We start from the raw sequence: 22,108 nt of genomic DNA, 5'->3' as shown, positions 1-22,108 counted from the left end.
CTTCGCCCGGGCAGCCCGGGGCCCTCCGGAGCGCTCCCCGCACTTGGCCGTGCGGCCGCCACGGCCTTGTAAGCGAGCCTAAGGGCGATGAGGATGCCGCTGCTTCCTGGCATCTGCCCTGCCCTGTAGCCGGGATGAGTCGCCGCCATGAACTTGGCGAGAGTCGGGTACCCGAGGATTGCGTTATACGGGAGCCCGATGCGCGTGACGTCAAAGTCGATGAGATCGGTGCGGTAGTTGTCACGCGTTCCGAAGGTGATGGGGAGGAGAATCTGCCCCACAGGGCAGGTGGAGTCGGCGACCACTTCGGAAAATGGTCTGGTGGGGAGGAGCCGGTCATGAGGCACGTTGAGCAGACCGAACGCCTCCATGGAAAGGACGTTGAGGCCGGTGCCGCAGTCGATGAGAGTCTTGGTGGCTGCTACGTTGCAGATAGTGAGGGTGCGGAGCATGGGCGGTGTGCCGGCGCCAGCCGTGGTCTTGGGGTGATCTCTGGTCAAAGGTGAGGTCGGCCTTGGGCGCCGCCCAGCCTGGAGGGGCCCCTCGTGGGGACGGAGAAGCCCCCATATGACGAAAGAACTTCTTAGCATGGCGGCTTGAAGCGGGCACCTGCAACCCACCGAGGATGGTGGCGACGGCGTGGTGCGCCGGAACCGTGAAGCATGCAATGAACAACTCGCGTAGCTCCTCCCAGGAAGCCACTGAAGACTCCGATAAGCCGAGCAGCCAGGTGCGAGGCATGCCTGTGAGCGCCATAGGGAGCCAATTTGCCATGGCCTTGTCATCTCTGCCCTCCGCCCAAATGGCCTCCGCGTACGCTCGGAGGAACTCCGCAGGGTCTGCCACACCGTCATAGCACGGCGGCAGCTCCGTCCTAAACTTTTGAGGCCATCGCACCTGCCGCAAGGCGGGGGAGAAAGCATGCAAGCCCACAGCGCCCCCGGACGCGCTCGGTGAACCACCGGAAGGAGCAGCGCCCTCCATGGAGACCGAGTGGCGAGGATGGAATGCGGTTGATGAAGAGGCTGACCTTTGACATGCCCCCTACCTGGTGCGCCAAATGTCAGATTCTGGGCTCCGCAGACCCGAGAAAGGTTCGAACTCAAGGGCGTGTGCAAAGAACTCAACCTCTCAAGTCGATCGGTCCGCTGCTCTCACAACCTAGCTCGATGGACAAGAAGGAGAAGGACACGGCTGTTTACCCAGGTCCGGGCCACCTTGCGGTGTAATACCCTACTCCTGCTTTGTGGTGGATTAGCCTTGCGAGGGGCTGGGGATGAATAGCCTCAGGAGGCTTGTTCTAGTGATGAGCTCTCGGGGATTTGATGAGCTGATCACCCGATGCTTCCTACGGTGGTGGCTGGGCTATATTTATAGTGGCATTGGTCCTCTTCCTCCAAAACTTAGGCGGGAAGGGATCTCACAACGACCAAATTTGAAAGGGGACAAGGAGTACATCTGATCCTGACAAAAGGTGGTCTTTGCCTGCAAAGTTTCTGATCATGACATCGTGGTGGGCTCGGCGATGACATCCACCCTGCCGTTCTGGCGGTCCTGGTCTTGTTGCACGCAAATAGCAACCTTTGGCAGATTCCTTGGGACTCCACACCTACGCTTTCCTCCTTTGCACCAAAGAGGAAACATGCTGCTCTGCGCCCGCTGGCGCGCGCCTGGCCTTGGTCGTCATGGCTGATGTCATTTCAACCTCACGAGGCTAGGTCTTGCATAGAAATCTCTGCTCCGTCAGGAGGCCATCTAGGGTGGCCGCTCCCTTAGGAGGTCTTGACATCGCCCACCTCGCGAGGCTTGTCCCCTCGCGAGGGTCTTGTCTTGTCCAGGTTGAAGATGTGACGTACTAGGACATCGATGGAGCCACGCCGTGGGCCGCAGGCAGGCAAGTCTAGGTACCCTAGTTCCCAGAACGCTGACAGCACCGAAGAGGAAACCTGCCACTCTGCGCCCGCTGGCGCGCGCCTGGCCTTGGTCGTCATGGCTGGCGCCACCTCAACCTCATGAGGTGAGTGCTTGCATAGAAATCTGGGTATTAGGTGAGTGCTTGCATAGAAATCTGGGTACCCTGGTTGAAGATGTGACATACTAGGCCGTCGATGGAGCCACACCGTGGGCCGCAGACAGGCTAGTCTAGGTACCCTGGTTCCCAGAATGCTGACATCATTGAAGAGGAAACCTGCCACTCTGCGCCCGCTGGCGCGTGCCTGGCCTTGGTCGTCATGGCTGGCGTCACCTCAACCTCCTGAGGTGAGTGCTTGCATAGAAATCTCTGCTCCTCAGGAGGCCACCTAGGGAGGCCGCTCCTTCAGGAGGTCTTGGTGTCATCTGCCTCATGAGGGTCTTGACTTGTCGATGGTGAAGATGGGTCATAGGAGGCCGCCGATGGAGCCACATCGTGGGCCGCAGGCAGGCAAGTTTGGGTACCCTGGTTCCCAGGTGTCGGTGTACTAGAGTAGGGGTACCCTAGTATCCCAAAACTTGTGCATGGGCAGTTGCAGCGCCCCGCGGCAAGGCTTGCCGGGTGACCGCCAAGGTCCTCCGTGGTTCCTTTGGAGCCATTCGAGAACAAAGTATTCAAGCCAAGGAGACAAGGCCCCGGCAAGAGGAGCTTGCCGGGAAGGCCGACCGAGGCATCTCAAGGAACTTGCCGCGACGCGCCACGCGTCCCGGCAAGGCTCGGTGAGCGACAAGCTTCCGGACGCGACAAGGCAACGACCGCGGCAAGGCGCTTGCCGCGGCAAGTGACCACTCTGTACCCACGCTCCAGCACATCCACCAACGTGTCGCCCTGGGGCCTTTCCAGGCGCGCGTGGCGAGAGGCTGTGCAGCCAGTGGTGCGCGGTGGCATGCGACGCTGACAAGATTGCCATCGTGGCAAGCGGTGGCGCCCCTGACGGTCCCCTTTTTACACTGTTTGGGCGATGCAGACGGCCATTTAATGCCTTTGTCCCCTGCCGTCAGGGTTAGGTAGGATACACTGTATAGGTAGCTGTACCAACCACCCCTCCTTTTTCCATTTTTACCCTTGTCTACTTTGCCACCTGTCAGTGACCCCTTGAGCATATAAAAGGAGGCCCATGCGCAACGTAGTGGGGGAGGGGAAAACGAGAAACACACTCACGCTCGGTCTCGTCAGCAGCTCCTGTGTACTATAGCACTCAGCGCTCCCGAGCAAGAACTCAATACAATCAGACAAGCAGCAGTAGGAGTATTATCTCTCCGGAGAGCTCCGAAGCTGGGTAAACTGCTCGTGTGCTTCGCCTCGATCCGCTCTTCGTGCGATCTCCGCCCCCCGCTGAACTGAAAGGGGCTCGGTCCGCCGGTCCCATAGGTGTTCGTGGATCAGTTTCCCGACATCTTTGGCGCGCCAGGTAGGGGGCGTCGAGGTTGTGTGAACCTGATCCGGCGTTCACACGAGCTAGATCTTCATCTTCTTCATCGACATGCCACCGAAGAAGAAGGCTTCGGCGGCAGATGTTCCGTTCACGTCAAACCCACCACCACCGGAGCAAACGGGTGGTGGGATAGACACCGGCGGAAGAATGGACATCGATGAGGGAACCCACGGTTCTGCCAGGTCCAAGGACAAGGCTGCGTAGACCTCGGCGTCCGTACATGTACCGCACCCATCTCAGGAGGCGCAGGGCCGACAGCGTCATGGTATTCGCAGTACCATACGTTTGTTGGACCAAGATCGCGCTGGTGGGTCTCGGGGTGCTCAAGACCAGCATGCACGCCAACATACTGGCACGAGTGAGACACGGTCGCCTGGACGGGATACTGCTCCTTCTAACATAGTTAGAAGTCCGAGCATATCCTGCTCCTCGCGCCGTCCGCCACTCCCGCCCACCACTCCAGCAGAAGCTTTGGCATGAGCTCAACTGCTCCTGGATTACCCTCCAACGACAGACAAGGTCGACGAATGGAGGGCCACCATTCAGAGTCTCATCGGCTACGCCAACGGCGACACTCCGCGGCAGCCGAGTACGTCACTGTCGCGGCAGGACTGCCGGTCATGAGCCGGTGGAGACGAAACTGGTGTGGGTGCAACCACCATGCACTCTCCACCCCGAAGGCCAAGATCGCCGACTCGCCGGATCCACCTCGACAGCGACTCCACCGCATCATCGGATCCACGAGCTCGTCGCGACCAACGCCAAGTTCTTCACGATCGACAGCAAGAAGACGCTCGTACTCGCATCGAGCGCCGAAGAGAAGCGTGGCGTCAATCCGACCAGCGCGCTGGGCCCTCTGTCGACATGCATGCACCAGGGGAACCAGGCGACTTGCCGTACGCGGTAGGTTGCCCTGCGTTCACTCGTGAGCTGCGGCAAGTCCAATGGCCCAGCAAGAAGAATTTCAAGCCAGACGTACCAGAGAAGTATGACGGCAAGATGCATCCGTCGGAGTTCCTCAGCATCTACACCATCGCGGTGCAAGCTGCCGGGGGGGCAGGACGACAGGATCCTGGCCAACTACTTCCCGCTGGTACTCAAGCCCAATGTCAGATCCTGGCTCATGCACTTGCCAGACAACTCCATATCCTCCTGGGCAGATCTATGCCATCAGTTTGTCGGCGCCTTTACAGGCGGCCACAAACCTCATGGCCAAGAGAGTGACCTTCATCTGCTCGCCTAGAAGGAAGGAGAGTCCCTGCGCAAGTACATTCAGAGATTCAGCCGCGTACAGCACAACATCCCAGATGTCCACCCAGCCGCGGTAATCAGCGCGTTCCATCAGAACGTGCGAAACCGCAGGATGCGGGAGGAGATGGCGATGTGCAAGATCAGAGACGTCAGTGAGCTATATGCCCTGGCCGACAAGTGTGCATGTGCTGAGGAAGGGAGAAAACTCCCCGGAGAGAATACAGAAGCAGGAGGATCTGATAGTGACGATGCTGCCCCGGCAAAGAAAAACCGGTAGCAGAACAACAGGAAGAAGAAAGGCAAAGATGTGCTAGTCGTTGAGCAGTCCAGCAACGGAGGTGGCGCCAAGAAAGCCAAAGCTGGTAGCTCTGGCAAGGAGATTGCCGCAGGCACCAACTACCAGGCTGTGGCGGTCGCCGACAAGCAGGACGGCACCAACAAGCAGTACTGCAAGATCCACCGCACCAAGGGCCATGACCTCCAGAGCTGCAAGAAGGTCGAGCAGCTTGTCGAGCAGCAAAAGGCTGAATACGAGCGACGCAACAAGGAGAAAGCCCAGGAAGGTGCTGGAGGAGCCGGCAAGAAACACCCCGGCCGAGGAGGACGCCGCGGCAAGGCCAAACAGGGGCAAGGAGACAGACCTCCCCGCGGCCGCGACAAGGATGAAGATGACGACGATGACGAAGATATGGATGATGACGAGGCCGATGAGCAGGAGTTCCAGAAAGCCACTGAGGTCCTGTGCGTTGACGGCGGTGCTTCTCTGCATACTTCACACCGCCAGCTCAAACAGTGGGTGCGGGAAGTCAATGCGGCAGAACCACCCATCGAGTCACGCAAGCCTCTGAAATGGTCCAGCACGCCTATCATCTTTGATATTGAGGACCACCCTGATCGCATAACTGCGGTCGGGTGCTTGCCGATGTTGGTTTCACCAACTATCCGCAACCTCAAGGTCACTAAGATGCTAGTTGACGGCGGGGCCGGCTTGAACCTGATCTCCTGCGCGGTACTCCAGAAACTCCAGATCCCTGATGGCGAGCTCGAAGAGACTGGCACATTCCAAGGAATCAATCCGGGAAGGAGCAAGCCGAAGGGAAAGATCACGTTGCCGGTAACATTTGGCAGCGAGTTGAACTTCAGGACTGAGAGGGTCACTTTTGACGTTGCTGACTTTCCATTGCCTTACAATGGGATACTCGGCCGTCCAGCACTCGCCAAATTCATGCCAACCTCTCATTATACATACAACATACTGAAGATGCCAGGCCCAATAAGTGTCATCTCTGTCCCTGGCGACAAGAAGGATGCTCTTATCTGTGCCGACAAGATTTACCGGGAAGCAGCAGCCGCAACCGATCGCAAGTCATTTGCTGTTGAAGCTCCCGGGGCGAAGAAGAAGACCAAGTTCGGCAAGAGCTCTGATGCCCACTCCGGCAAGCGCACCTCTTCGGAGTGCTGCGCTACCGTCGAGGACGCACCATCGAGCTCCACCGGCAAGTGTAAGAAGGCAATGGCAGCTCCACCAGAGACCAAGAAGGTGCCCACCAAGGAGGACGGCACTGGTGGTACCTTCACCACCAGTGCCACTCTCGACCCTAAATAGGAAAGCGCGCTTGTTGCTTTCCTGCAGGCGAACGTCGACGTGTTTGCGTGGCAACCGTCTGACATCCCCGGTGTTCCCAGGAAAGTAATCGAGCACCACCTTGCCGTCTGTCCTCATGCGCGGCCCGTCAAGCAGAAAGTCAGGAAACAGGCAGTGGAGCGCCAAGAATTCATCACGGAGGAAATCAAGAAATTGGAAGCAGCAGGCCTTGTCAGAGGAGAGCTCCATCCTATGTGGTTGGCCAACCCTGTAGTCGTGCGGAAGGCAAACAGGAAATGGAGGCTTTGTATCGACTTTACCGATGTCAATAAAGCTTGTCCCAAAGACCCGTTTCCCTTGCCGTGCATCGACCAGATTGTGGACTCCACGGCCGGATGTGACTTACTTTCATTTCTTGATGCATACTCAGGATACCATCAGATCTTCATGGCAGAAGAGGATGAGGAGAAGACTGCATTCATCAACCCATGTGGCACATACGGTTTCGTATGGATGCCTTTCGGTTTAAAGAATGATGGTTCAACATTTGCAAGAGTAGTCCATGACGCTTTTGAGCCGCAAATACACAGAAATGTGGAAGCCTACATGGATGACATAGTGGTCAAGAGCAAGGACAAGGCGACTCTGATTCAAGATTTAGACGAAACCTTTGCGAATCTGCGCAAGATCAACCTCAAGCTCAACCCCGAGAAGTGTGTGTTTGGAGTCCCCTCCGGCAAGCTTCTCGGGTTCTTCGTGTCTCAGCGGGGAATTGAAGCCAATCCCGACAAGATCAAGGCCATTGAGCAGATTGAAGCACCAAAGCGCGTCAAGGATGTACGAAGACTTGCCGGTTGCGTGGCTGCTCTCAGCAGGTTTATCTCTAGATCTGCTGAGCGCGCCTTGCCATTTTTCAAAATATTCAAAAAGGCAAGTCCAATGAAATGGACTCCGGAGGCGGAGGCTGCGCTGCAGGACTTAAAGAGATACCTGTCCTCCACCCCAACGCTTGTCGCACCTAAGCCACAAGAGAAGTTGCTGTTGTATATAGCGGCAACCAACCAAGTGGTTAGTGCTGCGTTAGTGGCGGAGAGGGAGGCGGATGATGAGCCAGCAACCACGGCAGATGCATCCAGCGACAAGCAAGGGACTTCACCTGCAAGCTCTGGTCCCGACAAAGATGGATCTGCGCAGGCGCGTGAGAAGATGCAGAAAAGAATGGTGCAGCGCCCAGTTTACTTTGTCAGTTCCCTTCTGCAGGGGGCTAGGTCAAGGTACTCTGGTGTGCAGAAATTGCTTTTTGGCCTTCTCATGGCCTCGAGAAAGCTGCACCATTACTTCCAAGCACATGAGATCACAGTCGTCACTCGTTTTCCGCTGAAGAGGATACTACAAAATCCAGAAGCGACAGGCAGGATTGTCGAGTGGGCACTGGAACTGTCAAGCTTTGGCCTCAAGTTTGAGAGCACTTCAACTATCCAAAGCAGAGCATTGGCGGAGTTCATAGCAGAATGGACGCCAACACAAGATGAAGAAATTCCAGAAACAAGCATCCCCGTCGAGGAAGCAAGCAAAGAGTGGCTGATGTACTTTGATGGTGCCTTCTCGCTGCAAGGCGCCGGCGCAGGCGTGCTACTTGTTGCACCCACCGGAGAGCACCTCAAGTACGTAGTCCAGATGCACTTTCCCAAGGAGCAAGCAACGAACAATACTGCAGAGTATGAAGGTTTGCTTGCCGGTCTCAGGATCGCAGCAGACCTTGGGATCAAGAAGCTCATTGTCAGGGGTGACTCACAGCGTGTTGTTCGCCAAGTGAACAAGAATTATCAGAGTCCGTTGATGGAAGCTTACGTTGATGAAGTGAGAAAGCTAGAAGAGCACTTTGACGGTCTATAGATGGAACATGTTCCAAGAGCTCAGAACGACATCGCCGATGGCCTGTGGAAGTGCGCCGCACTTAAGTTACCTGTGGAACCAGGGATCTTTGTGCTCAAGCTGACTCAACCATCTGTAACGCCATCAACTGGACAGAGCAAGAAGAGGAAGTTGATTTCTGGTGACTATTTTCCAGCAGAGCTTCCCGAAGCCGCCGCCAAGAAGGTCCCCAAGATCAACACCAAGAATGCTGAGGAGCAGTCTGCTCCGACAAGCCCTAGGGTTTGTTCCGTTGAAGCAGACGCTCCCGACAAGTTTTGCTCCGGCAAGCTTGCCAAGGAACGTCAAGCTCCGGCCGAGCCACAGGTTCTCGCCGTAGAAGCGGATGTTCCCGCAGCAACAGATGTGCCTTTAGTCCTTGTTGTCGAGCCGCAAGCTCCAGCATGGGCACAGCAGATTGTCCGTTTCCTTCAGACAGGAGAACTTCCCGAAGAGCAAGAAGAAGCGGAAAGAGTAGCCCGGCAGTCAAGTATGTACCAGTTTGTCGACAACACACTGTATAGAAGAAGACTCAATGGTGTGAAATTGAAGTGTATTCACCAGGAAGATGGACAAAATCTGTTGGCAGAGATACATGGAGGCATATGTGGTCACCACATTGGCGCGAGAGCACTTGCCGGCAAAGCATTCCGGCAAGGTTTCTTTTGGCCGACAGCCCTCCAGGATGCAACTGCACAAGTAACCAAGTGTGAAGCGTGCCAGTTCCATTCCAAGCAGATACACCAGCCAGCTCAAGCTCTCCAGACGATCCCTTTATCCTGGCCATTTTCGGTCTGGGGGCGCGACATCCTCGGCCCTTTTCCCCGAGCTGTCGGGGCCTTTGAGTACTTGTACGTTGCAATCGACAAGTTCACAAAGTGGCCGGAAGTGGAACCAGTGAGGAAGGTGACAGCACAGTCAGCAGTCAAGTTCTTCAGGTCGATTGTTTGTCGTTTCGGGATCCCTAACAGGATCATCACCGACAATGGCACACAATTTACGAGCCGCACCTTCATGCAGTACGTCCAAGATCTTGGCGCCAAGGTCTTCTTCGCTTCTGTTGCTCATCCGAGAAGCAACGGTCAAGTAGAGAGGGAAAATGCTGAAGTGCTGCACGGACTCAAGACTAGGACTTTCGACAGGCTGCGCAAGTGCGGAAAGAACTGGATTGAGGAGCTGCCGGTGGTTCTTTGGTCGATCAGGACGACGCCAAATCGAGCCACTGGCCAGACACCTTTCGCTCTAGTCTATGGAGCAGAGGCAGTTCTCCCCACAGAACTCGTATACGGGTCACCTCGAGTGCTCGCTTATGATGAGCTTGAGCAAGAGCAGCTGCGACAAGATGACGCGCTGCTCCTTGAGGAAGACCGTCTTCAGGCTGTTGTACGAGCTGCTTGATACCAGCAAGCTTTGCGCCGCTACCATAGCCGCAAAGTTAATGACAGAAGTTTCAAGGAAGGCGACCTTGTTCTTCGGCGCGTTCAGTCCGCCAAGAATTCCAACAAGTTGACGCTGAAGTGGGAAGGCCCTTACCGGGTGAAACAAGTCACTAGGCCTGGCGCTGTCCGCCTAGAGACCGAAGATGGCATTCCGGTGAGCAACTCCTGGAACATTGAGCATCTTCGTAAGTTTTACCCGTAAGGCGCGGTTGCCGGAACCTGTTCCGACAACCACCTTTTGTACAAGTCTTGTCAATGTTGCATGTAATCCTTTGTACAAAGCGGGGCACAGATCCCGTGCATAAGTAAAGCGCATGTGCTCTGCACACCTTGTCAATTTCATGCTTTCCACTTATTTTGCACATGTTATCTGACACTTTGTGCAGCGCCTACCCCCGGTAAGCAATAACGAGCCGTAAGGCTCCATATCTTTATTTTCTCTTCTTTCTTTTTCTCAAAAAGGAAAGGAAGGTTCCCTCGCCCACAAGTTTGCCGGGGGGGAAAGGAGAAGATAATGGTGTGGACCGGGCGTCGTTCAAGGAAGTTTTGCCTTACCGGGAAGCGAACGACAAAAAAGCTAAGTTGCCAAAGTTTGGGCGGTCAGTTTTAATTTTTAAGTTATCTTCCTCGAACGACCGTGCTTTGTATGGAAAACCTGTGCGCGGAGGAACCAACTCGTAGCTAGTTGCGCCCTTACTTTGTTTCGAGTCCGCTCAACAACTTAAGTGAGCTGCGACTAGTTGCGACAAGGTTTCTTGTCGGAAGCAGCACCGCCAGCAGGCTGCTGATGTCCCGCACTCAGCGCTCGCGGCCCGGGTGCCTGCACTGACAAGTTCCCCAAAAGCGTAGGGCAAGAACATACAAAGGAAGGAATCAAGTAGAGGAAATAACACAGCAATCTCTACCCAAATAGAGTTATATTACAAGATAACTTGTCGCAGCTCTAACAGATTGTTCTCATGACATGACCAGCAGCGACAAGGAAAAAGAGAAAACGGGCGGCCTAGTCTACGCGATCGCCCTCAACCCTCTTGATCTCGCTCGCCTTGTCCACAATGGGTGCGACAAGGGCCTTGAGCGCTTCCAGAGCAGCATCCGGCGGCAGGGACCTGAGGACGTTGGTGAGGTTGAGGCCTGGGTTGCGAAAGGCCACCTTCACCAGCACCTTTTGAAGAACTCCCGCGCAAATCTTGCACGACTCGTCGGCCAGCTACTTTGGGATCTTCTCTCGGAGTCACTGGAGGGCCGTCGCCACGCCTTTGAAGAACAAGCTGAGCTTGGCGCTGGGTTGGAGATGCTCGTCGGAAGAATACCCGAGGTCCTCCATCCCCAGCTGCGCCAGCTCCCCGTCGATGACTGCGGCAACATTCACGAGACCCTCGGTCCAGTGCTCCACAGTCTCCCTAAAAGCATTCTGGGCGGCAGAAGCACTCGCCAGCAGCACCTCGTCGGCCTTGATCTTCTCCTTCAAGGCCACCTCCTGCTCCCTGGCGCCGTCTAGCGTCTTGGTCAAAGTGGCCAGCTTCAACTCAAGATCTGCATTGGAGTCCTTGGCGGCGCTAAGCTCTTTGCTCCTCTCAGCGAGAAGACCCTGCAGCTTGCCATGAGCGATGGCGTCCTTCTTGCGCTCACGCTTGAGCACGGCAAGCTCCTCGCCGCTCGCCTTGAGATCGGCCTCCAGCTACGCCATCTTCGTCTCTAGCTCCTTCTTGGCGGCCTCGGCAGCTGCGGCAGCATCCTTTGCTTCCTTGAGAGCCCCGCCAATTGCTTGCTCGCGCGCGGCAAGCTCCTCCTCGTGGCTGTCAAGGTTGACCTTGCGCTGCGCCAACTCTCCTTCCTGTGCAAATAGATTTTCGGCGACAAGCCGCTGCTTCTCTTCAACTTCAGCCTTCGCGAGGAGGAAGGCTTTCCTCTCCTCAGCGACTTGCTCCCACTCCTCTGCCAGGGACCGGAGAGCTTCCTGCCTGAGATCCCGGAGCTCCTCCGCGCGTTTCTCAATGTCAACTCCCGCCTTCACGACAAGCGCTTCTCGGGATTCCAGCTTAGCTTGTCGGGCGCAGTAAAGCAACAACAGCTTCCGCAGCAGCCGCTCCTCCTCAGGCTCGTCACTGCTGCTGCTTGGCGCGTCGACCAACGTCAGCCCAGCGAAGGCGAGCACCTCTCCATCCAAAGTCTCTACTTCGACCGGCGCCCTGGAGCTGGACCTTCGCCGGCCTTCAAATAGGCGCCGGGCTGGGGCTCTTTGGAGCCTGGCGCTGCAGCAGCGGCGGAGGGATCGGCGGTCGGCGCAGCGCCTGGCGCTCCTGTGGCCTCGGGGCCGTCAGTGCGATCGCCGGATCCCTCGCCAGCTTCTGCGGCGGCAGCTCTGGCGGCCTCTTCGCCGGCGGGATCATTAGCGCCGGCCTCTCCTTTGGTGGCAACGGCGTCGTCGGTGTTGTTGCGCGTGTTCTCCTTGCCGGCGACCTCGGTTTCCATCGGCTCCGTGGCAGATGGATCTGACAAATGGAAAAAGGAGAAAAGTCAAGCAAATACTCAAAAAGAAAATCGGAAGAAGAAGAACCCAAGGGAAGTTTTCAAGCAAGAGGATTACCTGCACTGGGATCTGCGGTCATGGTCTCAGCCACCGGGGGATCGCCAGTGCTGTCCCTTGCCGGAGAACTATCCCTTGCCGGAGAATTCTCCCTTGCCGGAGAACGCTCCCTTGCCGGGGAATCCTCCCTTGGCGGTGTAGTCGAAGCAGATGGCATTTCGGGAGCGGCTTCCGGGCCCTCCTGCTGAGGCTGCTCTGCTCCTACACAAACCAACAGTCAGATGTCAGCAAAGAAAGAGCAACCATGCGCGCCTGACAGCAGTAAGTAAAACTATATACTCACGCTGGGGGCTGCTTAGGGGAAAGGTTGTCGGGTCCGGCAAGATGGTCTCGGACACGCCCTCTGCGCCCGCGGTGGATTTGTCCTCGATGACAATCACCGGGACCTTGGCTCTCTTCGCCGCTCTCTGGGCCAGAGTCCTGAAAAGGAATGGGTTCGGAGAAAAGCAAATCAGATACAAGACAAAACAACAAAAATTGAAGAACTACAAGAACAGCAAAGAATCTTACTCTTCTTCTTCCTCGTCGGAGCTGAGCGCGGAGAGATCGAAGTCCGTCTCGCCTCCGGTGCGACGAGGCGGAGGAGTAGGTTCCCTTGTCCGCTTGGCAGGAGCAGTAGCGGCGGACTGGGAAGACCCCGCTCCAGTTTCCGCAGCGGCGTGAGGCACTCCCGCAGCAACAGTGCTTGCCGTGGTAGAGTGTGTCGCGTGGCACGACGGCTGCTGACCCGTCTGCCTCCCCGCTACGTCCACGGCCTTGCGGAGAGGCCTTCTTGGTGGAGCCGGGGGCTCCGCTTGCGGCAAGCTGTCTGAAGGTTCGGGTCCGACAAGCTCTCCCTTGCCGGGCTCGCTCGACTCATCTTCGGGCCCGACAAGCTCTTCCTCGCCGGCAAACTCCTCGCGCTCGGCAAGGCTTGCCGCCTCTGCTGCCTCTGCCTCCTCCACGGTGAATCCAAACTCACCCGCGGTAGCGGCTGCCACCGCCTCTTCCAGCCTAGTGGCGATGCACTGCATCTCCGCGTCGGTGGTGTCACGAGTAAGGCTCTTCTGCTTGTCGGAGCGGACCGGCACTTCAACCAAGCCGTCGAAGAAATCCCGCACGACGTCGTCTGCAGGCTCTTGCCAAGTTGGAACAATCCCATGCGAGTCGCACAGCGGCATCATTGCACCGATGCGGTCAAGCGAGGAATTGTTGCACAGTGGAACCACACCCCTCGGCAACATGAATGGATGTTGAGGATCGCGCTTGAACAGTTCCAGGAGCATCGCGTCCAGCTCCAGGACAGTGAAGTTGAAGTTGAGGCCCGGGCGCAGCCTCATGATATCCGCCGAGTTCTGGAACTCCCAGGCGGGTCTCCTCCTCTCCTGCAGGGGGTGATGCGGCGGCGAAGAAAATCTGCGCCAACGGCGCCTACGGTGAGCCCGGCAAGCCTGAGGCGTAGGATCCAGGTGATGGCGATCTTCAGCCTGTCGTCTTCCGGGGCCACGTTGCTCCAATCGTTACCATGCACTATTGGGGCTTGGCGCAGGGCAGTAAATGGCTGTGGGTTCTCCTTGACAATCCAGCACCACTCTGCTCTCCATTCCTCCCACTTGTTGCGGAGCTCTCCCTCCAGATATGCTTCCTTCTTGCCGACTCTCGAGATCCAAGCGATCCTGCCGGCAAGAGGCTCCCCTCTCTCAACCCGGGGCATAAAGAAGTGGTGGACAAGAGCTACGTTTGGATGGACTCCGACAAAGTTTTCGCAAAGATGTGCGAAAACTGCCATGGTCAGAACAGGGTTGGGGGTGAAGTCAAGGAGGCGGAACCCGTAGGTGTTCATGATGTCACAGAAAAATTCAGAGAAGGGCGGGCAGAGCCCGCAGTAGAAAAATAGCGCGAAGAAGGGGTATCCGTTTGGAGCCAGTTCCGAAGCGGCAGCCGGGAGTACCTTCGTGCGCGGATGCGCTCGCGTCTCCGTCGACCAGAAGAGGTAGTAGTACTCCCTCAGCTCCTTCGCGGCAAACTGAGGGGGAAGATGGCCCGCTCCTTTCGCAGCGCCGCGAGCCGCTGTGCCTCGACCGATTTCACGCCCTTCCCCTTGTCGGCTTTCGGAGCCATGGCGGAGGTGGTGGGGGAGATTGACGGCGTTGGTGGTGCTGGTGGCAATGGGGGACGGAGCGCTGCTCTCTTTCATCTTTGGGAAGAAGGGGGGAGCGGCGGAGATTTGCGAAATTGGAGTAACAACCGGCAAGATGGGCGAACTGCCCCTGTTTCCCCTGCTTATAAAGAGGGAGGGGGCGGACGTTTCGTCCTTCCAAATAAAGAAACCACCCACGATCTCTCCCACGACGCCGCATTCGACGCGTGCCGTTGGGGGAGGGCGCGGTGGATACGGAGTAAGATACGGCGTAACCCAGGCCGCGCGTGCCCGTGCCCTGTTTTGGGCCTGGCCCAACAGCGCTCGGCATCGTGTGTGGCCCAGGCCCGGGGGCTCCTGTCGGTGTACTAGAGTAGGGGTACCCTAGTATCCCGAAACTTGTGCACGGGCAGTTGCAGCGCCCCGCGGCAAGGCTTGCCGGGTGACCGCCAAGGTCCTCCATGGTTCCTTTGGAGCCATTCGAGAACAAAGTATTCAAGCCAAGGAGACAAGGCCCCGGCAAGAGGAGCTTGCCGGGAAGGCCAACCGAGGCATCTCAAGGAACTTGCCGCGACACGCCACGTGTCCCGGCAAGGCCCGGTGAGCGACAAGCTTCCGGACACGACAAGGCAACGACCGTGGCAAGGCGCTTGCCGCGGCAAGTGACCACTCTGTACCCACACTCCAGCACATCCACCAACGTGTCGCCCTGGGGCCTTTCCAGGCGCGCGTGGCGAGAGGCTGTGCAGCCAGCGGTGCGCGGTGGCATGCCACGCTGACAAGATTGCCATCGTGGCAAGCGGTGGCGCCCCTGACGGTCCCCTTTTTACACTGTTTGGGCGACGCAGACGGGCATTTAATGCCTTTGTCCCCTGCCGTCAGGGTTAGGTAGGATACACTGTACAGGTAGCTGTACCAACCACCCCTCTTTTTCCATTTTTACCCTTGTCTACTTTGCCACCTGTCGGTGACCCCTTGAGCATATAAAAGGAGGCCCATGCGCAACATAGTGGGGGAGGGGAAAACGAGAAACACACTCACGCTCGGTCTCGTCAGCAGCTCGTGTGTATTGTAGCACTCAGCGCTCCCGAGCAAGAACTCAATACAATCAGACAAGCAGCAGTAGGAGTATTATCTCTCCAGAGAGCTCCAAAGCTGGGTAAACTGCTCGTGTGCTTCGCCTCGATCCACTCTTCGTGCGATCTCCGCCCCCCACCGAACTGAAAGGGGCTCGGTCCGCCGGTCCCATAGGTGTTCGTGGATCAGTTTCCCCGACACCAGGACACCGACAATACCGTTGCTCCCGTAACCGGTTTTGTTCTTCTTTCTCATTAACGTGTTCCGGCATCAATGTGATGTAGTCACCTATGTTTGGCCAGACGATGATGGACTCCTTCACACTGAGAGGGCCCTAATAATATATCTCCATCGTTGGAGGAGCAAATCCCCCTCTCGAGCTATCTGGTCACTTGTGAAACTTTCTGATGAGCTTGAAAGTTGTCGTTATGATCACCTTGTTATAGATGACGTTTGAGCAACCCTAAAGACCACCATCTGGTAGGAAGTGACCGAGACACTCTCATGGTCTAAGGAACTAAAACACATATTAACATTCCATGTTACAATAAATGATTTCGGATGATGTAATCACAAAGTATAACAGACAAGTTTGGGTTGATTCAATATGACCGCTCTTCTAACGTCATACCCTCAATGTTGTTTTAGGACTATTTTTACACTTAACGATATCCTAAGATCCGGAAAACATGATCATTAATAACACTTGAGCTAGTATTATAGGAGAGACTAGGAACCTATTGTTTACTGTTTATCATTTCACACGTGCATATGAGTTTTCCGCTGAGTCGCATATTCTAGGATCATAGCAGTTATAGCATGAAATATAAACTCTTAATTATGAATAATGGAAATATAATAATACAATATTATTTCCTCTAGGGCATATTTCCAATAGTCTCCGACTTGCAGTAGAGTCAATAATCTAGTTAGCACTTTTAACTTTTACACCAATGGCAATCCGGTGTCAGTCCATGCTTTGCTTGTGGTATAGACTTCGTCCTATCAAATCTGAAAACTTCAGATCAGTGTCTATCATTTGCACTTCAATGCATCTGTCATGCTTTCACATAAACTCATAATTTGTGTGAAACAATCTTACTATATATTGAATCATCGGTAAGATCTTTGATTCCTTAGATTTAGCTACAGAACCACTATCTGAGAACAATATCCTTTTTGCACAATCATCTAACCATACCAAGTTCATAAGTGAACCTTTGATTCATCACCCTCTATTGTTGCTTCGAAAGCGATAATAAACTTTAACTTTCTGTTATAGAATTCACCATAGTATCTTTCTTGGACCAATTCCAATTTAGGGCCAGTTCTTTTGGGCGGATAAGCTGCCTCTCCCCATCTTAAAAAATAAGCCAACCCCAAAATTTGTTGAGACTTATAAATTAGTTATTTCATAACTAGTTTAGAAGCCCCAATGAATAAGAGAGGTGGCTTATGGGAAAAGCTAGGAGGAGGCAGCTTATTTTCTAAGCTGCCAAAAGAACTGGCCCTTACTGCACCACCATAAATCATTTAAATTGAAATTTGCTTGGAGCACCAATTGAAGATTTTTGTCGATGTACTACTTACATCAAGCATGTATTGATCTGACTCCTTACAACATTCTCTTCATTCTCTGCATATGTGAGAAACATGTCGTTAATACTTAATAATATTTTTGTTGTTGTCCTATGATCAACAATTTGACCATTCTGGTAACTTTACTCAAAACTTACTTGGAGTAATTGGACATATCTGGTTATTTGCATACCATGGAATTAACACAAGTGTGATTGAAATCATGTATTTCACTCATCAGTATTTCAAGATACCGATTCTTGCTAAGCCCTTCCATGTGACTTTGACAAGAAAACTCTTGGCATTTTTCATACTAAACTTCTTTAGTACTTTTGTCAATAAGTATTTTGGCTAAGCCCGATTAGACACTACTATCTCCATAGATTGTTATGTCTAATACTAGGACTATATTTCCTAAGTACTTTATTGAAAAACTATTTTCAATAAAGTCTTAATCTGTGTCAAGAAATTTATATAATTTCCAATCAATCAACAATTTGTCATGCACACACATTGTTTAGAAATATTATCATGCTCCCACTTACTTTCTTGTAAATACAGGCATCTTTGTTTCTATCGGTGAAATCATATTATTTGATCAATTCAACAAAACAAAGATTCCAACTCCACTATCCTTGCTTCAGATCATTACTGGATCTCTTGAAGTTCGCACATTTACTAGCATCCTCTAGATCGAGAAAATTACTTTGGACCGTATCAAAAATACATCCTTGGTTCTGTTTACATCTCATGGGAATCATTTTGACATCCATCTGTTATATCTCATAACTGAAATATTTAGTAATTGCTAGTTTAATCCAAACTGACTTTAAGTATTATTATGATGAGACAATTCCGGAGTATCAAGTTCCTGATCTTGTCATAAACTATCTGCAACAAGTCAAGCATTATAAAACATTTTTATCTTTGTCAATTTATAGATCTATCACTAAACTTTAGACTTTAAGTCTTTCAGAGAGTCTATCAAGTTCTAAACTTGAATTATGTGTATGGATACTATCTCAGATTAGTTTGGTGTATAGCCAATTCCGGAGTCAGGCCCCATCAACGCTTCTCTGTGTATTATAGGTGCAATGTTTGTTTCGACAATATTTCGTCTGCATGCCTTGAAGTTCTGTATGAATTTTCTAACCTATATAGTTCAGCTGCATCTTCGACCGAAGCCGCTATATCCTATGTAGAGGCTTCTGTATCAGTCGCGGTAAGAAATTTTAGAACCACTTCTAGTGTTTCTTTTTCTTTGACTTAATCACAAAGATTTTGTAATCTCGCCGAATCGCAATGTCCTCCCACTCACTCTTTTGCAGAAAATATTTTCTTCAAAATTTCCTCACTGTGTGAGAAAACACTTTGCCTCAGCGTAGTGATAGAGGAGTACAGAACCACTACAAAGTAGCACTTATTTTGATAAATTTGATGGCGCTCTTTTCAGTGTAAAAGCTATAGTCTCTAAAGAATCACATTAAAAGTATATTGGTGGAACAATCAATGTCATCTCTGATCCCACCATGTAATACATATCTTGATTACATCTACTCAAAACATTCTACTCTCAGCAGTGTTTCTAGGAGGTGCAAGCTATAAAATTCTTTCATAGCTCATCAGACATTCGCTAAATTTGTAACTCAAATATTATTTTCTACAATCCAATTGTATAAACATAATTTTCTTGTTACAATAATTCTACTTCATTCTGAAAATCTTTTTGAAACATTTCAAAAGTCCAGATCTATGTCTCAATTAGTAAATATAAATATGTACTTGAGTCATCTTGAAGATAGATAAATCCCTTGCTTGCAACAACACTTATTGGATTATATACATCAATTTGCATATTTCCAATTATTTTTGTTACACGTTCTTTATGGCATGTGAACGCTATTTTAGTTTACTTCACTATTTGGATGAAAGTTGCAAGACACAGGTGATTCAAAATCATATGACTCCAAAATCCATCACTATAGAATTACATCATGCGGGTTTCTCCAATGTGTCTAAATGCAGTGCCACACATATGTGGTTGTAAGTGCATCAAGTGCCACCCCTAGTTGGTTTTGGAGTATTGACGACAAACCTGGTTGAGGGACTAATGTGTTTGTGAGAATTGCAGGATAACATATGTAGTAGTCCCTCATTGATTCGGTTTACCTACCGGAGATGACCCCTAAAAATGTGTGAAGACATTGAAGACAATGGTGGTCTGTGAAGCTATTCACGGTGAAGTCTATGACATGAGAAGACATCACATGAAGACTTTGGAGAGCAAAGACTTAGTTATTTCGTTGTTTCCTTTTCTTCTTTGTTGAGTCATAGGAACCACCGCACTGTTAAGTGGGGTCCAAGTGAACAAAGTCAGAGTGACTAAAGTGATGCTCAACCAAATCCTATATCTTTGGGCAAAGACAATGAGTGCAAATCTTATCTAGAGTCGGATGAGTAAGCTTTACTTGTAGCCCAAGTCAAGCTGTCGCGTGTGTTTGAAATCTGACCGTTGGGACACGTGTCAGTTCCTTAGTGACCCATGGTCATTTCGGACAAATCAAGTCAGATTGCCAAGTGGCTATAAATAGCCCACCCCCTACACCATAAATTGGTGGCTGCTCAGATTTAGTGCACGGCTTTTGTCGTTTGAGAGCAACCCACCACCGAAGCATTTGAGAGAGAATCCTTGTGAGGACAAAGCCCAAACCACCCAGAGCCCAAAGAGTGTTTGGCATCACTGAAGTCTTTCTGTCCACGTGATCTGAAGACTTGTTACACTTGAGCACTGTGAATCCTCTAGCCGGTTAGGCATCGCGTTCTGAGCATCCAAGAGTCATTATGGATTGCCGGTGAATGAAGTCTGTGAAGGTTTGGAAGTCTACCTTGAAGACTTACCAGAGTGATTGGGCAGGGACTAAGTGTCCTTAGCTCAAGGGGAATAAGGTGAAGACACGGTCTTCTGAGTTAAATCTCAGCCTCCCTAACCAGACGTACAATTGTCACGGCAACTGGAACTAGTCGAACAAATCACTGTCATCTCCAAGCCACTGGTTCTATCTCTCAATTCTCTTTACTTACAGTTTGTCTTCGTGAAGTCATTGCCCGCTTGCATTATCTGTTTGACTTCACTGAGTGACTACTTGTTCTGATTGGTTTCATACTATCTTCCATCCTGATCCTTACTACCTAGCTGCTAATAGTCTTCGTGCTTTCACTTCATTGAATACTTGACTATGGCTTGCCTAGTGTAGTCTACCTTCCGCTGCATACAAATAGAGTCATTTCTATTGTTTGTCTTTGAAACTCCCATGTTTTGAAGACTTTCATAAAAATCGCCTATTCACCCCCCCCCCTCTAGTCGATAACCAGCTCTTTCAATTGGTATCAGAGCAAGGTACTCCCTTGTTCTGTGTGATTCAGTTTAACCACCTGGAGTTTTAGCTATGTCGACTGCAGGGATAATCGAAGTCTCCACTGAATACTCCTACTGGAAGAATAAGATGTGCATGCATGTGGAAGCCATTGATGTCGATCTGTGGTATGTCGTCAAGAACGGCATTCCCAAGATCGGTGAAGGTGTCACCCTGCTGATGTCAAGAAGTTCATTCAACTGGATTCTACTGCCAAGAAAATCATCTGTGGTCATCTGACCAAAGGATAGTATGGCCGTGTGAGTGCTCTGGAAACATCGAAGCTAGTCTGGGACTGGCTCTCCAAGATCAATGAAGGCGTCTCAACTCAGAGAGATCAAAGGATCAGTGTCCTCCACAACCTCTTCAATCGCTTCAAGAGACACGACAATGAGAACTTCCCGCTCACATTTGATCGCCTCACTGATATCACAAATGAGCTCCAAGCACTCGGCACCATTGAGATCACGAAGCATGAAATAGTCAAGACACTACTGAGATCACTTGACAGCTCATTTGACGCCCTAGCCCTGATGATTCAAGAACGCCCTGACTTCAAGACTCTCGATCCGTCTGACATACTTGAGACGCTCAACACACATGAGTTTGAGCTATCTGAGAAACGAGATATCTATGGCCCCAACTATGGCCGAACTCGCGCTTTCAAGGCAAAGGCTGTTTCCTCATCTGAAGTAGAATCTGTCTGTAGTTCTGGTGATCCTGAAGACATTGGGAAGGAGCTTGCTATGCTTGTGAAGAAGTTCCAGAAATTCACTAAGAAGAAAGGTTTCAGAAAGTCTTCACGATCCAACTCAAGAAATGATGAAGCTTACACCCATGACCACAAGAAGAGAACATGCCACAAGTAGAAGAAACCTGGTCACTACATCTTTGAGTGTCCACAGTGGGACAATGAGAAGAAGAATAAGAAGAAGAAGAAGAAGAAGAAGAAGAAGAAGAAGAAGAAGAAGAAGAAGAAGAAGAAGAAGAAGAAGAAGAAGAAGAAGAAGAGCAAGGAATATGATTATGATGACAAGAAGAAGAAGAAATCCTCAAAGTCTTCTTCCAAGTCTTCTTCGAAGTCTTCATCACACAAGAAGAGTTCATCTGGCAAGGCTCGTGCTTTTGTTGGCAAGGAGATGGATTCAGAGGAGGAGTCTGCTTTTGAGGAGGCGGAGGTGGAGTCTGAGGAGGAGTCCGACTCTGGTGTTGCGAGTCTGGCTCTAGCTACAACCTACGTTGCCAAGTCCATCTTCAACACTGAAGACAATGGCTCTGTCACCAATGTTGATGATAATGACAAGGATGACTCGGCTCCCACCTGCTGCTTCATGGCACGTGGTGCCAAGGTAAAATAACGCAATGCCTACTTTCAAACATCAAGTGAAGATGACTCTGATTGTGAATCCAAACCTAGCTACAAAACACTTGCTAAAATTGCAACTGAACAACAGAAAGCTATGGAACATATTCAAAAACTGTTAGACAAAAGCGATAACCTGTTGGACGCGGAAATGACCCGATCTCAGTCCTTAATTGAAGACATCAAAAATCTTCATGTTAAGTACAAGGAACTTGAAAGTCGTCATGAAACGCTCTCAACAACTCCTAAAAATCTTTCCTATGATTATCTTCAAAGGAATCAAGATCTTGAGAAATTGAGAACGATTCATGAAGATCTTCAAAAGGAGAACGAGTCACTTCGCGCTCAATAGATAGTCCCACTCAGGAAGGA

The sequence above is a fragment of the Triticum aestivum genome, chromosome 5B, assembly GCF_018294505.1.
Source record: "Triticum aestivum cultivar Chinese Spring chromosome 5B, IWGSC CS RefSeq v2.1, whole genome shotgun sequence".
Classification (NCBI taxonomy): domain Eukaryota; kingdom Viridiplantae; phylum Streptophyta; class Magnoliopsida; order Poales; family Poaceae; genus Triticum; species Triticum aestivum.
The sequence above is the reverse complement of the archived record's forward strand: the minus strand, read 5'-3'. Positions refer to the sequence as shown.